General features: G+C 41.7%; 1 long non-coding RNA gene across 1 annotated transcript in view; it reads left to right on the forward strand.

Moving 5' to 3' along the window:
• The first annotated feature begins 2,504 nt into the window (after positions 1–2,504).
• Positions 2,505–20,350, forward strand: part of LOC126954767 (uncharacterized) — a 29,576-nt gene continuing 11,730 nt past the window's right edge. Inside the window, exon 1 of the long non-coding RNA XR_007725718.1 lies at positions 2,505–2,545. This is a non-coding gene — a long non-coding RNA (uncharacterized LOC126954767). The remainder of the gene's footprint in view (positions 2,546–20,350) is intronic.

A 20,350-nucleotide genomic window follows, 5' to 3' on the forward strand; every position in this document is an offset into this window, starting at 1 on the left:
GAGTACAGGAGATGTCAGGTTACTATCAGATAGTTGCCTCGCAGTGCAGGCATAGGGGACTGGATAACTTTAAATAATTGACATTTAAGCCATAACATTTGAACATGCTTCCATATATGCCTGATAAGCTTTCTTCTGGTCATGACACTGCTTCTCAATAGTACTGGGTAAACACTGACCACCTCTTGCCATTTTCACCATCTCCTTCTTCTCATTCCAAGTTGAACACTAGCCTTTTATGTAGGCTGAAATTTTAGAATGCATTTAGAACAGTAATAGCCAAAAACATTTTGGGGAGTGCTAATCCCATATATATTTATTTATGAATTATATACATGCACTAAAATTTATTTGTATATTAATTTATATGTTAAATATTTTTCCAAAAGTCAACAAATGATGGATATTTCTACAAATAAATAAAAAAACAAATTGTCTTGTCCTCCCCATTTAAGGATCCCTGTTTTGCATTTTGTTGTTGTTGTTGTTCTTGCATTAAATCCATCTCAGGTCTACAGTTATATTTTAACCATCTGATCTTTTGGTTGGGTTTACTTTCATTTGTACCAGCCTTAGAAGCCTATCTTTTAAGGGAGGTTATTTGGAAGAGAGCAGAAAGGCTATCTCATCTGTTTTATATTGATTCCGTTAGTCTCAATTTTAGCTGAGGTGACATTTTTTGTGTACCTCCCAAGATTCCAGAGAGAAGCCCTCTGCAGCCTTCTAAGCACTGACTGAAACCTTGCATGAGAGTTATGTTATGGACTTAGGCTTCTCTGAGAAGAGAAATGGTAGGAGATGAGTGTCTGGAGTGGGCAGGGAGAGTTACTCCTAGCCTAGCAGAAATGTGCGTTAATGGTACCAAGATGGTGAAATTGGGGGTAGTAGAAGAACATGGGAATTGGCAAGAATGATTGAGAGCCAATGCTCATTAGCAGTTAGCCTGTTGGAAGTAGGCACTGTGTTCTGCCTTTGAACTACACACAGTAATGGATCGATTGGACTGTGGAGATACTCAGAAAAATTGAAGTGAGACTGGATCCCCTAGAGCACAGAACATGATGATTCCAGAAAATTATCTGGTGGCAAATAAGAGACACCATAATTGAGAGATACCAGTAAATTAGAATTTGGGTTCTCTGGAGGGAAGAGTTTTGGCTTAAAAAAAGAATGAGTTGGGTTTCAGATGAAAAGGAACCTGCTTCCTGGGAGATCAATGTTGCTAAATGAGAGAATTCTATCCTTGAACTGTCAGTGGTTTTTAAAGTTGCAAATTGGAATAACCTGGGAAGCCATAAAAATGCTGGTGCCTGAGTCTCACTTCTAGACTTTCTGATTTCATTCATTTGAGATGAGGTTTGGCCATTGAGATTTTAAAAACCACACACAGAAAACCTCCAGATAATTCTAATGTGCAGCCAAGGTTGGGAACCACTGCACTAGAGGGTGAAAGAATGGAGTGGCTTAAGGAAATTAGAGAAGGAAGCTTGGGGAGGAAGTGGAGGGGCCTGGAACAGCCTAAGTAATCCTAGAAGGCTGAACCTCAGAGGCTTTGTGACTTCATCCGCCTCACTCCCATAGACACTGTGGAGAAGGGATTCACAAGGAAAAGGAAACAGGAAAAGCCTGGGATTTCTATTGCATGTCAGGAAGGTGACCACGAAACTGAATCGTGCAGCCTTCTGTTTAAGAGCTGACCTCCATCTTGGTTACAACAGCAGCTGTTACTCAATAACTCCCTCAAAAGTCCAGTGCTGGAAGCAGCAAAAGTGCTCTGTAATTGGTGTCTCTCATTGGATCCTTTGCCTTCTCTCCCTTCCCTGCACCAAGCTCCCCACCCCCACCCTTGCCTCTCTGTACAGGGAGCCCTCCAGCCCAACCATGGGTTTCCCTTCAATTCTACCACTCTCCAGGCATGAGAAGGAAGGGGAGGGAATGACTTCCTTTGGCCTAGAAATATCTGGGAGAACCTCCTATATGGTCCTTGAGCAGACACAAAAAGAGAATATTCTGGAGCTGCATTTTCCAAAGTGTGTTTCTTAGATGCTGGATCCTCAAGGTGTTTCCCCTGTACCCACGCAAGCTTGGGAAATGCAGCAGGCTTCTGCGCCCTCGTTGAGATTCACACCACCTGTGAGTAGAGTAAATGCTTTGAGATCTGGAGAAAGAAACCTGTTTGTTTTTCTTTAACCCTCACATCCCCAACTCATCTGGCCATGGAATTGTTTTTTTCTGCTTAGCACATTAACATCTTGCCTCTTTCTCATGACACACTTTTGGGAAACTGCCTCAGAAGCTACCATCAGTGGCTTCATTCACAAAGGACAAAGAAGGCAGCTGCATCCTGCACACATGAAACGGGGCAAGAACCCCAGTTAGGCCCTGGCCTCTCTTGGTAATTGTGCCCTTTTTCCACCCCCTCTGTAGCCCCCCTCCCGTTGCCATGGCAACGCCCCAGCGAGTAAGGACTAGGTCTTCTATTTCTTTCCTGCATCCCTTCTCCCCACCCTGCTCTGTGTCTAGAAGAGAGCTGAACACGCAGTAGGTAATGTTTGGAAAATTTGATTGATTGAGGGTTTGGGGGGTTTCATTTGGACCATCTGCAGGTGGGCTGGGTAGCAGGAGAAGGCCTCCCACAGTTTGCTTCTATGTATCTGGGTAGAGGAGTCGGAAAAGACGGTGGGAGAGTGCAGGTCTGGGAGCTCACACAGCTTTGGCACTGCCTGTTTTGTTTTTGTTTGTGTTTAATGCTACAATCATAAATATTTCACAAATTAGGAATGGTGAAGGGCATGACAAGAAAGAAAACATTTTGATTTCTTGGTATGTCAGGGTTCAGGGTTAAATTTTTCTTTCCATAAAATGTCTGGTCATGTTGCTTGTTATAATGTTGTTTTTGTAAAACATGATTTCCTTTTAAGTTGGAGGGAAAAAAAGAATGCCTTACTTTTGCCTGTATCTTTAAATGGTGACCATATGTTCAAAGCCCCAAGGCAAGACACAGAGCCTAATACACAGCCTTACAGGACATTTGAAATAGGGGGACTGCCAGGACAGAGTATTTGGAGTGGAGGTATCTGGCCTCCTAACTGCTGCGCCCAATGCCTTAGGAGTAACATCATTTCTAAATTACAGATGCAGTGAGGCCAATTTGGATATCCATTGGGGAAACCTGGGGACAATATATGTTCTCAATTGATATCTGCTTCTCTCTCTCTCTCTCTCTCTCTCTCTATCATCTTCTATCTATCTATATTTCTCTATTTATTGCCAGAAAGTCAAGAGCAGCCTTCCCAGAGGACAAAACAACAATAAAACCTACAGAAATTCTCTCTAGAGTCTCAGTACATGCAAGACCCAGCTCTTTGCTGCCTGTGCGGCTGCCCAGCCCCAGCCTCAGCAATCTCTGAATGAAGGGTTTGTGGGCATCTGCATGATGCAAGCCATGTGCTGGGGAGCCTCACAGTGCGGATTCTGTCTTCTGGCTGGCTGAGAAGGCTTCCCGGGCTCTGAAAGTATCAATTCTTCAGGCGAGAGCGTTGGTGGAGGATTATCTTTTAAATCAGTTGGTTCTTATTTTCTTAAGTGTGAAAGAAGGAGGGTGGTCAGGAGTGTGTGTGCGTATGTGTGTGTGTGATGGGCCAACATTTGTATAGTATCTGCCATATGCTGAGAACTTTATGCAAATCTTGTATATAATTGCCATCTATCTATAGATATGTATGTATATATGGATGTATATATATGTTTGTGGATATAGGTATATCTATAGATAGATAGCAATTTATATATGTTTTATGTATATCAGATATATAGCTATATATATTTCAGTATATATCTGAATGTATATCAATATATCTATACACATCAAGTTGTTTTATTTTTACAACACTCTTTTAACGCTGATAAACAGAAAAGAAAATGGGCTGGGCACAGTGGCTCATGTCTGTAATCCCAGCACTTTGGGAGGCCCAGGCAGGAGGATTACCTAAAGCCAGGAGTTTGAGACCAGCCTGGGCAAAATGGTGAGACCCCCATCTCTACAACCGTTTTATTTGTTAAAGAGAGAGAGAAAAGAGAATAGAGGCTGAAAGTGGGAAAACAGAAGGCTTACCTTGGTCACACAGTGGGAGAGCAGCTGAGCCTTGTTCCCAGGTCAGGGCTGTCTGATCCAGAGAGTTCTCTCCATGTCACCATTTTCTCTACCATTTCAACCTTTAGAATACTGTGGACTAAGGCAAGAATGAGACTGAAAATATGGGCCAGGGATAGTGCAGCAATCCCAAGGCCTGCCTGAAATTTCCAATTGAAAATTCTACTCTCCAGGTGCTGCGGCTCATGCCTGTTGTCTTGACAGTGTGGGAGACAGAGGCAGAAGGATCAGTTGGGGTCAGGAGTTCCAATACCAGCCTGGGCAACAGTGAGACCCTGTCTCTACAAAAAAGAAAAAAGGAAAAACAAATCCTACCTTCCTTCCACACCACACTTCCTGTCCCCTCCCTTCCTTCCTTCCTTCCTTCCTTCCTTCCTTCCTTCCTTCCTTCCTTCCTTCCTTCCTTCCTTCCTTCCTTCCTTTTTCCTGGGTCTTCCTCATAGCATAATCCTGGACCTGGACTCTCCTATCTTTCTCCACAATCACTTCCTAGATTATTTTACCCATTTCTAAGGCTCTACACACCATCTCTACAGTCTGATAACTTGGAAATTTTTATTTCTTGCAAAGATCTCTGTCTTCCGAACTTCAAATCTATATATCAAAGCATCTACTCAACATTTGCCCTTGGATGACTCATAGTCATTTACCCAAATATGGCCCAGATGGAACTTATGACCCATTCCTCCGCCTGCTTCTTTTGAGTTTCCTATCAGCAAATGAACTTCATGCCCCAAGTTTCTCACACCGGAAACCTTAGGGATCTTCTTGATGGCAGCCTCCTTCTCATTCCCACATTCAGTGAGTCCCCAGATACTGTCTGCTTTACCTCCTAAATCTGTCCAGAACCTGTATTTTTTTTTTTTTTTTTTTTTTTTTTTTTTTTAATGCAATGACTTATTTACTGGGCAACTAATGTGAGCTAGGTACAGCTTTGGTAAAGGTATTTGAACTGCCTAAAAGCCCAAGCAGGTATGGATGGTTTTCTCTATTTTCAGGTGAGAAAACAGAGGCTCAGAGAGGTCTGTTACTCTCCTAGCATCACATAGCTATTCTTTTAAGCCTCTTGTTCTTTTCAGCACATTTTGATATCTACCCTTGAAGGCCCTCCATAAAGAACTCAGGGTCCCAGGTTCTCAAGAAGGTCCTAGTAGTTCACAAAGACGTTTCTGGAAGCTTCTGGATTAGAAGTAAATGCCAGAGCTGTGCAGGAACTCTAAAAGGAGGGGACAGGAGGTGGGTGAACAATGGAGCCTGGAGAATCATCCAGGCAATTCTGACAGTAGTTATTCCATGAAAGAAGGAGAAAATCAGGCTCTGAAGATATTGCAAATATGGAGAATTACTAACATTGGCCTGGGCAGCGATGGTTGTCACCCTGTAGAGCAAGACCTGGCAACTGACATGCTGGACAAGGTTCCTAGGAGGAAGAGCGGGGAAGGAAGTACCTCGACATTCCTTGGAATGCCTTCTGGTGTGCGAAGCCAGCTAGTCGACAAAAACTAGGGAGCCTGTGAGAGCTGTTTCCATTTTAATTGCCCTGTGTGGCGATAGTCACCCAATGTCTCTGTTTAAATATTTTTTTCTTATGCTTTGACAGTTTATAGCCTTTGTAGATCAATCCTTATATTTCATGCAGGGGAGAGAGACAGAGAGAAAAAAGCAAGGTTACTGATGACCTAAACTGGATTAACAGAACCTGTATTCTTATGCCCACATCATCAGCCTAGTCTAGGCCACTATTATTTTTCACCTTGTCGAGTATAATAACCTCCTAACTAGCCTCTTAGCATTTATTTTTGCCCTCTTTCCAATATATTCAGCATACAGTAGTCAAAGTAATCCTATAAAATATACATTTGATGATGTCAGGCCACTGTCTACAATCTTCTAGTGGCCTCTCATTGGATTTAGAATCAAGTCTAAAATTATTTCCATATTCTACAGGGGGATGATATTCAAAATATTTACTCCTCTATACAGCAGAAGCACAAACAAATTAGAACTGATGTTAATTTCAGCACTGGAGCAAGATTTGGAGATGGGTGCCTGTGGTGCTGCTGTCACCTCTTTAATCCCAGGGATTCCAGGGGGTTTCTGAGAAGGGCCACAGCAGCAGGGAGTGGGGAAGTGTCATCCTATTTGTTGTCAGCATTCAGTTTAGCAAACCGAATGTGTTGAAACACCCTAGGTATTTCAAACACAGGAGTAATCAGGAAATTTGTCACACAGATGCCCGGATATGAATAACTTCGGGAAGCAGCTACCATTCCTAGGACTGAAGCAATTAAAAGGGAAGAGGTGGGGCCAGAAAGTAGCAACTCAGAGAAAGGACTCCTGCCTGCTGGTCCTGGCACCTCAGGAAGGACATGGTGGGGCTGGTGATGGGTGTGACAAGAGTGGCGCAAGGCTGGAGGAGCTGACCTGTGTTGTGGGAGTGACAGGAACTGATATTTTTGCATGGTATACATCCAGCCCATTGTATATTAGCTGACTGGTAGACTGCCTCCAAGGATGCCTTGGTCTGCCTGCTCCAGCCCCTTCTGTCTCCTTTTACTCCACACCCTGCCTTGCTCATTGTGCTCCAGTCACACTGGCTTCTTTTCATGTCCTTGGACAGGTGAAGCTCTTCCTGCCTCCAGTCTGTTACTCTCACTGTATACTCTGTCTTCTGGTTATCTATTGCTGTGTAAATGATCACCCCAAACTTAGTGTTGGAAAACAACTGTAATCATTTATTTTGTTCACACAGCTGCAATTTGCAGGCATTGGAGAGAAGGCTCGTCTGCTCCATGCAGCATCACCTAGGGTGGTTTGACTAAGGGTCGCAGCATCCCCCCAAGGTGGTTGCCTCATGGGCTGAAAATCTGCTGCTGTCAACTCAGCCACGGCTGAGGCCTGGGGTCTCAGTTCATCCCCACAGAGGCCTCTCCATGTGGCTGGGTTCCAAGGGTGAGCTTCTAAGAGAGGAGGCTGATTGGAAGCTGCATCACCTTTTATGACTTACCTCCAAAGTTATATGACATCATTTCAGATATGCTTTCTTGGTTAAAGCAGTCACAAAGACCTGTCCAGGGACAGAAGGAGAGGACGTGGACTCTAACACTTGATGGAGGAGGGACAGGTTCCAGAAGGGCATGTGGGGCAGACATATGGTAGTGACTAGTTTTGGAAATACAATCTGCCACTCCATTTTAAACTAGTCATTTCTGAGAATCTAGTTTAAATTTCATGCATTTCCCTAGGTTAGTTACCCCAGACACAAATACAATCAAGGCATTCCTCTCCTCCTTTGTGGCTCTTATCATAATTTCACACTATACAGTAATCTATGTAGCATTTTTGTTTATCATCTTTTGTTTCTTGTTTGTCTTTACTGTAGACTGGAAGCTTCTGAATCTAAAACCATGTCTTCCTTAATCAGCCCTAATCTGTAGTACTTGTTTCATCACCTGGCATGCAGCAAGTGCTAAATAAAATCTCACCGAATGAATACTGTAATAAATGTTGAGCAAAATCTGCCCCCTGCAGTCCAGACAAATCATGAATTCAAGTAGTATTTGGTCATAACTTCATCACGAAATCATGCATTAAATGACTGCAAATAGAAAGGAACGGTAACACAAATTTCAGTTATCACTTTGTAAATGGCTAAAAATTTCCTGACTTAATTTCACTGTTGTTGATAGATGTTCAGTACAGAAAACCACATATTCATGTGGGCATTTCTCCCAGAAAGGCTCTTTTCAAACCAGAGACAAGTTTCATTTGAGAGACTTTTGGCCCAAACAGCCTGGTTATCACTCACAGGGCTGATATAGTAACCTCCAGCCAGGGGGAGTCTGGCAACATCACAGAAAGGACAATTTCTCTTCTTTCTTTGTAAACTGTTCACCTTCAGGCTGAGTGTGGTGGCTTATGTCTATAATCCCTGCACTTCGGAAGGCTGAGGTGGGAGGATTGTTAGAGTCTAGGAGTTCAAAACCAGCCTAGTGAGACAACATAATGCAACATAGTGAGACTCCATCTCTAAAATTTTTTTTAAAAAATTGGCCAAGCATGGTGGTGTGTGCCTGTAGTCTCCGCTAATTGGGAGGTTGAGGTGGGAGGATTGCTTGAGCCTGAGGATTGCTCAAGGCTGCAGTGAGTCATAATTGCACCACTGAGCTTCAGCCCAGGCAACAGAGGGAGAAATTGTCTCAAATAAAATAGAATAAAACAAAATAATTAAATTGTTCACTTTTGGTCAGAGACTTTGAACATCAAATCAAATAAAAATATTAGTAATTTATTCAAACTCAGAATCCTAAGATGTTAGAGAAGCCACTGCTGTCATTGATGGGGTGGGGGCGGGGATGAGATGGAGGAACTGGTGGAATGGAGAAGGGGGTTCGGGTGGGGTGCTGGGTGGAATATTAATACTGGTTAAGGACAAGCTTCATCCCAGGTGCTTTACACGTGTGATTTCATCTCAACCTTACCATAGTCCTGTAGGTAGGTAGGGCCATCCCCATGTGAAAGATGAGAAGATCAAAGGTGCAAGTGGTTCAATACTGCGCCCATAGTGACACAGTTCACAAATGTATGTGTTAGGATTCCTTCTTCAGTTCTCAGTGGTTCCAAAGCCCACATAATTGTTACTGCACCAAAAATGCAGGTTCAAGTCAAGAGATGTCAACAAGCTGTTATTGGGGGCTCTCAGGTACACCAAGCACTGAGCAAACAGTGGCCCAATAGGGCCCACATATACTTCCTCCATTTGCTGATATGGGTTTGATATGGGTCCAATTCTTCCAAATCCTAAAATTATAATAAAATAGGGATATCAGTGGCAGAATAAATTGGTATTTCAGAATGTCAATTTTCCAAAATGTAGTAAGAGACTAAAAAATCTTTTTATCTTAGAATTCCACAATTCTTCAAGGAAAATAGATAATCAAGATCATGCATGAGGCCAGGTGCAGTGGCTCATTCATGTAATCCCAGAACTTTGGGAGGCTTGGGTGGTGGGACTGCTTGAGGCCAGGCATTTGAGACCAGCCTGGGAAATGTAGGAAAACACCGTCTCCACAAAAAATAAAAATTAGCCTGGTGCAGTGGCATGTGTCCATAGTCCCAGCTACTCGGAAGGCTGAAGTGAATGTATTGCTTGAGCCCAGTTCAGGGTTGTTGAACTCCAGATAAGGATGGCCATTGTAGTTATACCGACAAAATAGAAAAGAAAAAAAGAAGGCAGGAAATCCAGTAGGGGATTTAAAAAACTGGTATTTTTATACAATGGAACATTATGCAGCCATTACAAATCACTCTTTGGGAAAAATACATAATAACAAGGAAATGCTGAAGATATATTTTTAAAGTGCAAAGAACCAGCATATACTCTTGTTCAAGCTGGGCTACTTTATTCTTCCCTTGCTACCCCACGGTAGAGCTAAGATACAGCTCTAGCATTTGACTGGACCATATGATCGGTTTAGAGAAAATGAAAAATATAAACAGAGAGAGTAATAAGAACTAGACAGGCTGGCCTGTGACTGCAGGTTATTCATATTCAGCTGTGACTCCATAAGGAGATGCCTCTGTCTCTGACCCTGGTCATGGGCAAGGGGCATGGTTAAGCCTCTGATAGGAGAGTATCTTTGGGAGTGAGAAACATCCAAGTCTCCCAATCTACCCACAAGGCCCATATTCCAAATTTCATCTTCCTGTCCACCCACCTACCTCTTCCTGAATGATCAATACAAGGAGCACCCAGCTTGTCTGGAGAGGACCACAGGACTGTAGATTGGAGGTGCCAAGAGATCAAACAGCATCAGAATAGGCACATGAAACACAAAAACTACTTTTAGTACATACCAGTATAAAAATCTTATTTCCCCCAGGTAACTGGAAAGAACTAGAGCTTTGAATTGTGTTGATTTCTGAAAGAATGGCTTGTTAGCTCAAACTAGCAAATAATTAACGGAAATTCTGTGTCCTCCCTTAAGAGTCTAGACCCTCACTTGTCCAATAGAAATATAATAAAAGTACCTATATAATTTAAATTTTTTTAAATAGGCACATTTAAAAAGTAAAAAGAAACAGGTGAAACAAATTTTGTATTATATGTAATTAATAACATGTTATTTAACCCAACATATCAAAAATATCACTTTATCATATAATAGACATAATGAATTATTAATGAGATAGTTTATATTCCTTTTTTGGCATCAAGTCTTGGAAATCTGGTGTGCATCTTACATTTATAACACATCTTAATTTGGACTGGCCACATTTCAGGTGCTTGGTAACCTTGTGGGGCCGTGGCTACATATTGAATACCAGGTCTGGACTCTAAAATAAACCTAAATAGAAATTGGAACTAGAGGATCATGGTGGATGGGAGGCAGGACTAGACTGCACCTCCAGAGAGAGCAGCATGTGGAGGCTTGCATTGTGAATTTTAGCTCCAGATCAACTGCAAGAACAAACCAGCAATCCCGGGAGGACCCACAGACCCTCTGATGGAAGTGGACTGCCCCTGCAGGACCAGGGAGACACCCCAAATACGGTGAGTGCCCCAACTGCAGAAGTGGGAAAGGGAGACCCTCCTCTCCTGAATGCACACCCCCACCGGAGAAGCTGAAGGTTCGTTTGATGGAGAAGTTTCCGACTTTACCTGGAGCTGGGTCAAGTTAGAGAGCCGAGCAAAATACGGGGGTAGAGGAAGCAGCAGAAAGGCCTTGGGAGCTCGCTGGGTCCCCAAGCAGTCCATTCCTGCCCGGCACCACAGGGATCCATCGGCAGGGTGGCCAGAGGGGCAGGAGGTAAAACTCCACAGAGAGAAAGAATTGTCTAGCTGAACTTTGTAACAATTGGAATGGGGCAGGAAGCCTCCTGGACAGAACTCAGGGGAGGGCACAAATCTGGAGTATAGACTTCACAGGCAGGGGAAGAACTAAAGCCCCCCTTTTTTTTCCCACAGCTGGGAGACAGCCTCGGGCAAGTTTTCAAGCCCTTCTTGCCCTCTGCCTGGAAACATACTCAGGGATGTTGGCGGGGGGGTCACGGAGGAAGTGAGACTGGCCGTTCAGTTTGCATGGGAGCTGGGTGAGGCCTGTGACTGTTGGCTTTACCTCACTTCCTTGACAACCTGCATGACTCAGCAGAGGCAGCCATAATCCTCCTAGGTACACAACTCCAGTGACCTGGGAATCTCACCTTCATCCTTGACAGCAGGTGCAGTAAGACCCACTCAAGGAGAGTCTGAGCTCAGACACACCTAGCCCTGCCCCAAACTGATGGTTCTTCCCTATCTACTCTGGTAGTGTAAGACAAAGGACATATAATCTTGGGAATCTAGGGCCCAGCTCACCGCCGGTTCCTCTCCACACTACTGCAGTTAATGCTTTCTGGAAAGCACCACCTCCTGGCAGGAGGTCAACCAGCACAAAAATAGAGCATTAAACCACCAAAGCTAAGGACCCTCACAGAGTTCATTGCACCCTCCACCACCTGCACTGGAACAGGTTCTGGTATCCACGGCTGAGAGACCCACAGATGGTTCACATCACTGGATTCTGTGCAGATAACCCCTGGTAGCAGCCCAGAGCCAGGTAGACTTACTGGGTGGCTAGATTCAGAAGAGACACAACAGTCACTGAAGTTCGGTTCACAGGAAGCCACATCCATAGGAAAAGGGGGAGAGTAGTACATCAAAGGAACACCCTGTGAGACAAAAGAATCTGAACAACAGCCTTCAGCCCTAGACCTTCCCTCTGACACAGCTACCCAAATGAGAAGGAATCAGAAAACCAACCCTGGTAATATGACAAAACAAGGCTCTACAACACCTCCAAATAATCACAGTAGTTCACCAGCAATGGCTCCAAACCAAGAAGAAATCTCTGATTTACCTGAAAAAGAATTCAGGAGGTTAGTTATTAGGGTAATCAGGGAGGTACCAGAGAAAGACAAAGCACAATGCCAGGAAATCCAAGAATGATAGAAGAAGCAAAGGGAGATATATTCAAGGAAATAGATAGCTTAAAGACAAAACAATCAGAAGTTCAGGAAACTTTGGACACACTTTTAGAAATGCGAAAGGCTGTGGAAAGTCTCTGCAATAGAACTGAACAAGTGGAAGAAAGAAATTCAGAGCTCGAAGACAAAGTCTTTGAATTAACCCAATCCAACAAAGACAAAGAAAAAAGAACAACAAAATATGAACAAAGGCTCCAAGAAGTCTGGGATTATGTTAAACAATCAAACCTAAGAATAATCAATGTTCCTGAAAAAGAAGAGAATTTTAAAAGCCTAGAAAACATATTTGGGGGACTCATTGAGGAAAACTTCCCTGGCCTTGTGAGAGACCTAGACAACTAAATAAAAGAAGCACAAAGAACACCTGGGAAATTCACTTTAAAAATATCTTCACCTAGGCACATTGTCATAAGGTTATCCAAAGTTAAGATGAAGGAAAGAATCTTAAGAGCTGTGAGACAGAAGCACCAGGTAACCTATAAAGGAACACCTATCAAATTAACAGCAGAATTCTCAGCAGAAACCCTACAAGCTAGAAGGGATTTGGGGCCTATCTTCAGCCTCCTCAAACAAAACAATTATCAGTTAAGAATCTTGTGTCCAGTGAAACTAAGCATCATATATGAAGGAAAGATATAGTTGTTTTAAGACAAACAAATGCTGAGATAATTTGCCATTACCAAATTTGAGAGAATTTGCCATTACCACCACTACAAGAACTGCTAAAAGGAGCCCTAAATCTTGAAACAAATCCTGGAAACAAGTCAAAACAGAACCTCTTTAAAGCATAAATCACACAGGACCTATAAAACAAAAATACAAGTTATAAAGCAAAAGCAAAAAACAAAAAAACCCAAAGTACACACATAACAAACTTTAAAGCAACAATGGCAAAAAGAGACAAAGAAGGACATTATATAATGATAAAAGGCCTTGTCCAACAAGAAAATGTCACAATCCTAAACATACATGCACCTAACCCTGGAGATCCCAAATTTATAAAACAATACTAATATACCTAAGAAATGAGACAGAGAGCAACATAATAGTGGGGGACTTCAATACTCCACTGATAGCACTAGACAGGTCATCAAGACAGAAAGTTAACAAAGAAACATTGGATTGTTTCTTGGAAAAAATGGACCTAACAAATATGTACAGAACATTTTATCCAACAATCGCAGAGTACACATTCAAAAGTGCATGGAATTTTCTCCAAGATAGACCATATGATAGGCCATAAAATGAGCTTCAATAAATTTAAGAGAATTGAAATCATATCAAGCATTCTCTCAGACCACAGTGGAATAAAACGGGAAATCAACTCCAAAAGGAACCTTCAAAATCATGCAAATACATGGAAATTAAATAACCTGCTCCTGAATGAGCATTGGGTCAAAAACAAAATCAAGGTAGAAATTTAAAAATTCTTTGAACTGAATGATAATAATAGCACAACCTATCAAAATCTCTGGGATGCAGCAAACACAGTGCTAGGAGGAAAGTTCAAAGCCGTAATTGCCTACATCAAAAAGTCCAAAAGAGCACAAACTGACAATCTAAGGTCACACCTCAAGGAATTAGAGAAACAAAAACAAACCAAACCCAAACCCAGCAGAAGAAAGGAAATAACCAAGGTCAGAGCAGAACTAAATGAAATTGAAACAAACAAAAACATACAAATGATAAATGAGACAAAAGGCTGATTCTTTGAAAAGATAAATTAAGTAGATAGACCATTAGCAAGATTAACCAAGAAAAGAAGAGATAAAATCAAAATGACGACACTAAGAAATTAAACAGGAGATATTACAAGTGAAGCCACTGAAATACAAAACATAATTCAAGGCTACAATGAATACCTTTACATATATAAACTAGAAAATCTAGAAGAGATAGATAAATTCTTGTAAAAATACAACCCTCCTAGTCTAAATCAGGAAGCACTGGATATTCTGAACAGACCAATAACAAGCAGCAAGATTGGAATGGTAATTAAGAAATTACCACCACCAACAAAAAAAATGTCTAGGACCAGATGGATTCACAGCAGAATCCTACCAGACATTCAAAGAAGAATTGGTACTAATCCTTTTGACACTATTCCACAAAATAGGGAAAGAAGGAACCCTCCTTGATTCATTCTATAAAGCCAACATCACCCTAATACCAAAACCACAAAAGGACGTGTCCAAGAAAGAAAGCTAGAGACTGAAATCCTTGGTTAACATAGATGCTAAAATTCTTAACAAAATACTAGCTAACTGAATCCAACAACATATCAAAAAGATAATCCACTATGGTCAAGTGGGTTTCATACCAGGGATGCAGGGATCATTTAATATATGCAAGTCAATAAATGCGATACACCACATAAACAGAATTAAAAACAAAAATCACATAATCCTCAATAGATCATGAAAATGCAGATGCAGAAAAAGCATTTGACAAAATCCAGCATTGCTTTATGATTAAAACTCTCAGTAAAATCAGCATAAAGGGATATGCCTTAATGTAATAAAAACCATCTATGACAAACCCACATCCAAAATAATACTGAATGAGGAAAAGTTGAAAGCATTCCCTTTGAGAACTGGAACAAGACAAGGATGCCCACTCTCACCACTCCTCTTCACCATAGTACTGGAAGTCCTAGTCAGAGCAATTAGACAAGAGAAACAAACAAAGGTCACCCAAATCAGTAAAGAGGAAGTCAAACTGTCACTGTTTGCTGATGGTATGATCATCTATCTTGAAAACCCTAAGGACTCCTCCAGAAAGCTCTTAGAACTGATAAAAGAATTCAGCAAGAGCGGTGCGCCCAAGATGGCCAAATAGGAACAGCTCCAGCCTCCAGCTTCCAGCGTGAGTGACACAGAAGACAGGTGATTTCTGCATTTTCAACTGAGGTACCGGGCTCATCTCACTGGGGAGTGTCAGACAGTTGGTGCTGGTCCATGGGTGCAGCCTGAGCAGCAAAAGGTGAAGCGGGGTGAGGCATTGCCTCACCTGGGAAGCACAAGGGGGAAGGGAATTCATTTCCTAGCCAAAGGAAATTGAGACACACAACACCTGGAAAATCGGGTAACTCCCATGCTAATACTGCACTTTACCAAGGGTCTTAGCAAACAGCACACCAGGAGATTATATCTCACACCTGGCCCAGAGGGTCTCATGCCCACAGAACCTCCCTCATTGCTAGCGCACAGTCTGAGACCTAACTGCAAGGTGGCAGCGAGGCTGGGGGAGGGACGCCTGCCATTGCTAAGGCTTAAGTAGGTAAACGAAGCCACTGGGAAGCTCGAATTGGGTGCAGCCCACCACAGCTCAAGGAGGCCTGCCTGCCTTTGTAGAGTCCGCCTCTGGGGACAGGGCATAGCTAAACAAAAAGCAGCAGAAACCTCGGCAGAGGTAAATGTTCCTGTCTGACAGCTTTGAAGAGAGCAGTGGATCTCCCAGCACGGAGGTTGAGATCTGAGAACAGACAGACTGTCTGCTCAAGTGGGTCCCTGACCCCTGAGTAGCCTAACTGGGAGACATCCCCCACTAGGTGCAGACTGACACCTCACACCTCACACGGTTTGGTACACCCCCTTAGATGAAGCTTCCAGAGCAAGAATCAGACAGCAACACTCACTGTTCTGCAATATTCTATCTTCTGCAGTCTCCACTGCTGATACCCAGGTAAACAGGGTCTGGAGTGGACCTCAAGCAAACTCCAAAAGACCTACAGCTGAGGGTCCTGACTGTTAGAAGGAAAACTAACAAATAGAAAGGACACCCACACCAAAATCCCATCAGTACGTCACCATCATCATCCACGACCAAAGGCAGATAAAACCACAAAGATGGGGAAAAAGCAGGGCAGAAAAGCTGGAAATTCAAAAAATCAGGGTGCATCTTCCCCTCCAAAAGAACGCAGCTCATTGCCAGCAACGGAACAAAGCTGGATGGAGAATGACTTTGACGAGTTGAGAGAAGAAGGCTTTAGTCAATCAAGCTTCTCAGAGCTAAAGGACGAACTATGTAACCAGTGCAAAGAAACTAAAAACCTTGAAAAAAGATTTGACAAATGGATAACTAGAATAACCAATGTAGAGAAGTCCTTTAAAGAACTGACAGAGATGAAAACCATAACATGAGAACAATGTGACAAATGCACAAGCTTCAGTAACTGACTCAATCAACTGGAAGAAAGAGTATCAGTGACTGAAGATCAAATGAATGAAATGAAGTGAGAAGAGAAGTGTAGAGAAAAAAGAGTAAAAAGAAATGGACAAAACCTCCAAGAAATATGGGATTGTGTGAAAAGACCAAATCTATGTCTGACTGGTGTGCCTGAAAGTGAGGGAGAAAATGGAACCAAGTTGGAAAACACTGCAGGATATCATCCAGGAGAACTTCCCAAACCTAGTAAGGCAGGCCAATATTCAAATTCAGGAAATACAGAGAACACCACAAAGATACTCCTCAAGAAGAGCAACTCCAAGACACGTAATTGTCAGATTCACCAAAGTTGAAATGAAGGAAAAAATGTTAAGGGTAGCCAGAGAGAAAGGTCGGGTTACCCACAAAGGGGAGTCCATCAGACTAACAGCAGATCTCTCAGCAGAAACTGTCGAAGCCAGAAGAGATTGGGGGCCAATATTCAACATTCTTAAAGAAAAGAATTTTCAAACCAGAATTTCATATCCAGCCAAACTAAGTTTCATAAGTGAAGGAGAAATAAAATCCTTTACAGACAAGCAAATGCTTAGAGACTTTGTCACCACCCGGCCTGCCCTACAAGAGATCCTGAAGGAAGCACTAAACATGGAAAGGAACAACAGGTACCAGACACTGCAAAAACATGCCAAAATGTTAAGTCCATCAATGCTAGGAAGAAACTGTATCAACTAAGGAGCAAAATAACCAATTAATATCACAATGACAGGATCAAGTTCACATATAACAATATTAACCTTAAATGTAAATGGACTAAATGGTCCAATTAAAAGACACAGACTGGCAAATTGGATAAAGAGTCAAGACCCATCAGTTTGCTGTATTCAAGAGACCCATCTCACATGCAGAGACACACATAGATTCAAAATAAAGGGATGGAGGAAGATCTACCAAGCAAATGGAAAACAAAAAAAAAGCAGGGGTTGCAATCCTGGTCTCTGTTAAACAGACTTTAAACCATCAAAGATAAAAAGAGACAAAGAAGGCCATTACATAATGGTAAAGGGATCAATTCATCAGGAAGACCTAACTATCCTAAATATATATGCACCCAATACAGGAGCACCCAGATTAATAAAGCATGTCCTTAGAGACTTACAAAGAGACTTAGACTCCCATACAATAATAATGGGAGACTTTAACACCCCACTGTCAAGATTAGACAGATCAACAAGACAGAAAGTTAACAAAGGTGGATATCCAGGAATTGAACTAAACTCTGTACCAAGAGGACCTAATAGACATCTACAGAACTCTCCACCCAAAAGCAACAGAATATACATTCTTCTCAGCACCACATCGCACTTAGTCCAAAATTGACCACATAGTTGAAAGTAAAGCACTCCTCAGCAAATGTAAAAGAACAGAAATTATTACAAACTGTCTCTCAGACCACAGTGCAATCAAACTAGAACTCAGGACTAAGAAACTCAATCAAAACCGCTCAACTACATGGAAACTGAACAACCTGCTCCTGAATGGCTACTGGGTACATAACGAAATGAAGGCAGAAATAAAGGTGTTCTTTGAAACCAATGAGAACAAAGATACAACATACCAGAATCTCTGGGACACATTTAAAGCAGTGTGTAGAGGGAAATTTATAGCACTACATGCTCACAAGAGAAAGCAGGAAAGATCTAAAATTGACACCCTAACATCACAATTAAAAGAACTAGAGAAGCAAGAGCAAACACATTCAAAAGCCAGCAGAAGGCAAGAAATAACAAAGATCAGAGCAGAACTGAAGGAGATAGAGACACACAAAACCCTCCAAAAAATCAATGAATCCAGGAGCTGGTTTTTTGAAAAGATCAACAAAATTGATAGACCGATAATAAGACTAATAAAGAAGAAAAGAGAGATAAATCAAATAGACACAATAAAAAAATGATAAAGGGGATATCACCACAGACCCCACAGAAATACAAACTACCATCAGAGAATACTATAAACATCTCTACGCAAATAAACTAGAAAACCTAGAAGAAATGGATAATTTCCTGGACACTTACACTCTCCCAAGACTAAACCAGGAAGAAGTTGAATCCCTGAATAGACCAATAGCAGGAACTGAAATTGAGGCAATAATTAATAGCCTACCAACCAAAAAAAGTCCAGGACCAGACAAATTCACAGCCGAATTCTACCAGACGTACAAGGAGGGGTTGGTACCATTCCTTCTGAAACTATTCCAATCAATAGAAAAAGAGGGAATCCTCCCTAACTCATTTTACGAGGACAACATGATCCTGATACCAAAGCCTGGCAGAGATACAACAAAAAAAGAGAATTTTAGACCACTATCCCTGATGAACATCAAGGCAAAAATCCTCAATAAAATACTGGCAAATCGAATCCAGCAGAACATCAAAAAGCTTATCCACCATGATCAAGTGGGCTTCATCCCTGGGATGCAAGGCTGGTTCTACATATGCAAATCAATAAACATAATCCAGCATATAAACAGAACCAAAGACAAAAAACACATGATTATCTCAATAGATGCAGAAAAGGCCTTTGACAAATTCAACAGCCCTTCATGCTAAAAACACTCAATAAATTCGGTATTGATGGAATGTATCTCAAAATAATAAGAGCTATTTATGACAAACCCACAGCCAATATCATACTGAATGGGCAAAAACTGGAAGCATTCCCTTTGAAAACTGGCACAAGACAGGGATGCCCTCTCTCACCACTCCTATTCAACATAGTGTTGGAAGTTCTGGTTAGGGCAATCAGGCAAGAGAAAGAAATCAAGGGTATTCAGTTAGGAAAAGAAGTCAAATTGTCCCTGTTTGCAGATGACATGATTGTATATTTAGAAAGCCCCATGGTCTCAGCCCAAAATCTCCTTAAGCTGATAAGCAACTTCAGCAAAGTCTCAGGATACAAAATCAATGTGCAAAAATCACAAGCATTCTTATACACCAATAACAGACAAACAGAGAGCCAAATCATGAATGAACTCCCATTCACAATAGCTTCAAAGAGAATAAGGAATCCAACTTACAAGGGATGTAAAGGACCTCTTCAAGGAGAACTACAAACCACTGTTCAGTGAAATAAAGGAGGACACAAAGAAATGCAAGAACATACCATGCTCATGGATAGGAAGAATCAATATTGTGAAAATGGCCATACTGCCCAAGGTAATTTATAGATTCAATGCCATCCCCATTAAGCTACCAATGACTTTCTTTACAGAATTGGAAAAAACTGCTTTAAAGTTCATATGGAACCAAAAAATACCCCACATTGCCAAGACAATCCTAAGCCAAAAGAACAAAGCTGGAGGCATCATGCTACCTGACTTCAAACTATACTACAAGGCTACAGTAACCAAAACAGCATGGTGCTGGTACCAAAACAGATATATAGACCAATGGAACAGAATAGAGCCCTCAGAAATAATACCACACATCTACAGCCATCTGATCTTTGACAAACCTGAGAAAAACAAGAAATGGGGAAAGGATTCCCTATTTAATAGATGGTGCTGGGAAAATTGGCTAGCCATAAGTAGAAAGCTGAAACTGGATCCTTTCCTTACTCCTTATACGAAAATTAATTCAAGATGGATTAAAGACTTAAATGTTAGACCTAAAACCATAAAAACCCTAGAAGAAAACCAAGGTAATACCATTCAGGACATAGGCATGGGAAAGGACTTCATATCTAAAACGCCAAAAGCAACAGCAACAAAAGTCAAAATTGACAAATGAGATCTAATTAAACTAAAGAGCTTCTGCACAGCAAAAGAAACTACCATCAGAGTGAACAGGCAACCTATAGAATGGGAGAAAATTTTTGCAATCTACTCATCTAACAAAGGGCTAATATCCAGAGCCTACTAAGAACTCAATCAAATTTACAAGAAAAAAACAAGCAATCCCATCAAAAAGTGGTCAAAGGATATGAACAGACACTTCTCAAAAGAAGACA

This window comes from Macaca thibetana, chromosome 5 (genome assembly GCF_024542745.1).
Source record: "Macaca thibetana thibetana isolate TM-01 chromosome 5, ASM2454274v1, whole genome shotgun sequence".
Classification (NCBI taxonomy): Eukaryota; Metazoa; Chordata; class Mammalia; order Primates; family Cercopithecidae; genus Macaca; species Macaca thibetana.